The following is a 5,000-nucleotide window of genomic DNA, read 5'->3' on the forward strand; positions in this document are numbered from 1 at the left end:
GGGTAAATTTGTTTCCCGTTTTTATATTTGTTGCTGTTGTTGGCTTTTCTTTCGCCTTTTCGTTTTCTTCTTTCTTCTTTGTTTTAATTAAAAAAAACACACAAAAAACAAACATGATGCTTATCAACATCACATCGGATATGGGCCTAGAGGAGGTTCTGTTTGTGTTTGTTGACACCCCCCCCTCCCACTTTGTATTTGATTTTCGTCTTTTTTTTGGGAGGGGGGGGGGTCCGGGGTGGGTTCAGCACCAACAACCCAACCATCACACCTCCAAATTCGATTGAGCGTCTCTTCATATAGATCTAACGATATCATCCTCACAGGGTTTTGGGTTTGATTAAAGAAAAGCACATCACCACTACGACGGTATCGGGCAATTAATCAATGTAGCCTAGGAAAAAAAAGGGGAATCAACTTACACTTCAAAGCATTATAGCCGTCTGTGATTTTCTTGATATGTGTTTCACAGATTGCTTTTTTTTTATCACATGTTCCGAGGTACGTCTTTAGAAAGCTGAAAAAAGAGACGTTCAAAGAAATAGATAATAATAATAGATAGCATTTGTATAGCGCAAATTTCCGATTGTGGGTGGTTGGCGAGTGCTCTGGTGTGGCTTGCCCCTTCTTTCCTATTAAACATCTATCGCCTTTATCTCCCCTTCTTCTTTTTGTGTGTGTTACTCTCTTGTAACACCTCTAATCTTCCGCTCTTATATGACCTTATTGTGTTGCAAGTACCGTAAAACACTTCCTAAAAATAAAAGTCCCGATTCCGCAAATTCAATACTGTTATAATATGCCAGCTGTAGGACACATTTGAAGACCTCAAGGGGAAACTAGCATTTAGACTATGCTGCAGTTTTGTGTCGCTTGCAACACAAATAGGTTATATCAGTGCCCAAGATTAGAGGTGCTAGTGGAGAGTAACATACCAAGAAAAGGAGCAGGAGAGATAAGGACGCTAAAGTCTTTGATGGGAAGTAAGGAGCATGCCACACTGGAGCACACACCCACCACCTACAAAAACGGAATTTTCCCCAGGAAATGTAATACATATATATATACTTTTACTGCCTCTCTATCAAGGGCTCATAGACATGTCGCTGTAATGGACCACTGCGGCTCTCTCCTTGGGAGACTGTCTTAATATTGTCACTAGCAGTACGCGACTACAGCTATTTGTGATAAAGATGGTACCGATAAGCAATATCCTTGGAGTAACACAAGTAATAGATCAGAACAGACAATGGAAAAAAATAGAGATTTGTGACTTAGGCTATTTTCCAACTGCACTTTTCATTAACTGTTGTTTAGATTAGAGTTTTGTTCACCGGTAATTGTGGTGTATAGCGGTTCGGCGCTTCGCCGTCGAGAGCCGACGACCCGAGTTTGATACCTATGAGGGGAGAATTTCCATCGAGCATCCCGGTCTTTTTGCAAGGACGTTGTAACCCCTGGAGCAGTGCCACTGACTGTAGTGTCTTTAGGCCATTCCCAAAGGGGGGACATTTCTCGTTCAAGCACAGTAGAATTGTAAATGGGCTGATTCATGTCACGCTCATAACTGTGCCTCATCTACAACAGGGAACTGCTGCTTTTTCTTTCCTAATCCTTACTATTGTCATTTTCCTCTACTTCTTTTGTATGTTTGTTACACTCTTGTGACCTGCTATTTCCGGGGTGCCTTGATAGTCGAAGCAGACTTTGTGCTGTTGAAGCTTAAGAGGTGAGCAGAGTAAGTCTGATTCCCTGTAAAGATTTCTCTGTTGACACCCCCCCCCCCCCTTGACGATCATATGGCCTTATGCAGTTGCGAGCGCCGTAAAACCCTCTACTAAAACTTAACTCAGATTAGAGTTTGTTCACTGGTGTTTGTGGTATAGCGGTTTGGCGCTCAGCAGTCGAGAGCAGACGACCCTAGTTTGATACCTATGCGGGGAGAATTTCTATCGAGCATCCCGGTCTCTCTGCAAGGACGTTGTATCTCTCTTAGCCCAGGTTGGCGCTGACAGACAGTCTAGGGCCAAAGTCCTCTTCCTAAATGATCTAAATTTTGTTGTGAAAATGATGAAATGGTATATTTTTAACGCTCCTATCAACACTATTAGGTTGTGTAAGAGGCGGTACCTCCGAGGTTAACGTCTATCTCCATAAGGGCTGAGCCAAAAGGGGACATTTGTGCAAAGTGTCTTTCCCAAGGACACAACGTCGGACCGAGCTGAGGCTCGAACCCCAGAACCCATAATCTCACGACTCAGAGCCCGGTAACCAAACAACTAGGCCACCGACGCCACTTAAATAATTGTGTTGATATGGGGTGTAAGATATCACATTTAAAAAGGGTTTGATCCGACCAGCGATTTATCTCCAATCAAATAATTATTATAATACCCCAGCTTTCTAGAACGGCTTACCTGCATCCCTCGTTCTTGGTTGAGAATGAGCCTGTCGGTGCTGAACCACTGCAACAAGTCGGGTCCTTACCAGCTATATCTGTGACCTCCTTTATCTTCTTTTTTTCTTCCTCTGTTACTGGAAAAATGTAGGTCAATAAGTGTGCGGCCCTAGCTTTCTACAAGGCGTTTTATGGCAATTGAGGCGTTAAATACCCCCCCCCCCCCTTCCCAACAACAAAACAACAAAACCACCCCCACCCCAACCCCCCCCCCCAAAAAAAAGTCCCAAAGAAACAAAGCCCATGAAGTATTCCCCCAAGACAACCCCCCTTTAAAAAGGTGACAAAAACAAACAAATAAACAAACCAACAAACACACCAACAAGCAAATAAACAAACTTAAAAATAGACAAATTATGCAGAAAAAAATGTTTTGTTCTTTTTTAAATACCTCAACTAGGACGACATGCAAAAATACCCCCCCCCCCCGACAAAACAAAACACAAACAAAACAAAACAAAAACAAAAGAAAGTAAAATTGTAAAAAATCAGCAAAAGCAAAGCCAACAACAACAACAACAAAATAGATTACTTACATCCACCTCCTGAAGCTGTCGGCCCTATTACCGTTGCTGCCGATGCTGCCGATGCTGCCGATGCTGCCGGTCCTTTTGCCGATGCTGACGTTGCTGATGCTGACGTTGCTGGTGCTGACGTATCTGTTGCCTTTGCTGAAGTTGCTGATGCTGACGGATCTGTTGTCGATGCTGACGTCCCTGTTGTCTGCGTTGCAGATGTTGTTGTAGCTTCTCCACCTGATCAACAATGTATAAAAGCAAAGTAGGGAAGTAGAGTCTTGAATCTTTCTAGAACAGTAAATATACTGAATTGCAAAAGTTCTGTCACACCAATTACATTACGATAATTTTCGGTGCAGCGTAAGAATTGCAGTAAATATTTAAAGTACGAATTGTGTGTGACTTATGAGACTCTTTGTGCAAGAGTAGACGAAAGAAAACATAAACCGGAAGTAGTGCGTAGACAAAGTGTTGGTATTGATTTCTCTAGGTCTACGTTGAAATCAATGCTCCCTACACACAACATTTGCTTTGAATCACGTAGACAATGTGTAAACACACCTTACACACTATGAAATTCCGTACTTTTTAAAGGTTGGGTCCTTTTTTTCCACCTGTTTTTCAAAATAAAAAACTGATCAATTCAGAAAATGAAGGGGCTGTGTGTATGATAAATTCTATAATTGCACTTTCTGCTGTTGTAAGACACGTAAATGTGTGTAGAAGAACCATCTAACGCTTGAACAAACGTTTTAACACAACTAGAACTTTCCAAGACAAGCTTAGGCGAGGCCATCCAAGGGGACAACTCGACGTCAGAATTGGGTTATTGTCGATACCCATACGAAACCCGTTCCAACTAAGTGCATAGACTGTCAGGTACTTCGGACTATCTTAAAACACCATTATTAGACATTTATAAGATCGTGGATTACGTGATTATCGCCCTTTGCGTTGAGTCATTCTAACCCTGTTACATCGAACAAATAGCCAAATTTTGGCTCAACAACATTGGCGATAAAACTAAAGACGTTGGTAAAGTGTTCTTTTAAGCAATGGTTAAGGTTTTTATTTCGTCGCATTGATGGAAGAGAAAAAGTGTTTAAAAGAAGAGGATAGAAATTTCCCAAATCCAACGTCCCCCAAGAGGCCTGAATCGGTGGCTGAAATGTGATGGTACGGGGTGGAATCTCTGCTCTGTATCGTACACATTTGGTTACTTTTCAAAGCAACCTCAAAGGACGACGGTATTGTTTCGAAATTCATCGTCACGTTGACTGCCCTACATGGCACGGATGATGGAACGTGCTAACAAGACAACGCCCGACCACACATGGCTACGAACAGTGAAAACTCCTTCCAAACTCATTGAATCGTTGTTCTGGACTGGCCTGCAAGACCAACAAGCCGTAACCCAACAGAACATCTGTAAGAAGATGGCTTTGACTGGAGGATTTCAGACAACCATAAGGACATTAATTCAGTCAACGAACAGATGTTTTGCATCAGTTATTCAAGCTGGAAGAGGCCACTCGCCATACTGAGCAAACTTTGATTTGGATTTTGCAAGGGTCAGTGTGAATAAAATGATCTCCCTTGAATAAAGAAAGACATTAAAAGTTATCAATTCTTTTCATGTCATGTTGGCAGAAAATGAATAAAGATTTCGTGTACCAAATTCCTCTTAGCTATGTTGGATAGTAAACGAGTTATTGTACTTTTAAGGTGGGTGTGACAGAACTTTTGCAACTCGGTAGGTATAAATATAACCCAAAAAAAAGTTTGGTCTCTTAAATGGCTCAACATTTCAACCCAAAGACTCCTTCAGAAGCGACTTAGGTAGAGTTGTAGAGAGTGCTGTGTCTTCAAGGTGACTAAAAATACAAAAAGTCACATTTTAAAATGCAATAACTCGGTCATATCAGCACCAATTTTAACAAAGCTTAGAACAAATAATAGAGTGCAAATAAAGGGACGTCAAATTTGTCAGTATGAATAAATTCAACCTCTGTGCTAGAAAAACA

General features: G+C 41.5%; 1 long non-coding RNA gene across 1 annotated transcript in view; it reads right to left on the bottom strand.

Annotated features, from left to right (window-relative positions):
* LOC101847065 overlaps positions 1-5,000 on the bottom strand; it is a 12,850-nt gene that overhangs the window by 806 nt on the left and 7,044 nt on the right. The window contains exons 4-6 of the long non-coding RNA XR_220984.3: positions 2,995-3,213; positions 2,418-2,535; positions 423-517 (exon numbers count right to left, since the gene is read on the bottom strand). This is a non-coding gene — a long non-coding RNA (pneumococcal serine-rich repeat protein). The remainder of the gene's footprint in view (positions 1-422; positions 518-2,417; positions 2,536-2,994; positions 3,214-5,000) is intronic.

This window comes from Aplysia californica, unplaced genomic scaffold, assembly GCF_000002075.1.
Source record: "Aplysia californica isolate F4 #8 unplaced genomic scaffold, AplCal3.0 scaffold00715, whole genome shotgun sequence".
Lineage (NCBI taxonomy): Eukaryota > Metazoa > Mollusca > Gastropoda > Aplysiida > Aplysiidae > Aplysia > Aplysia californica.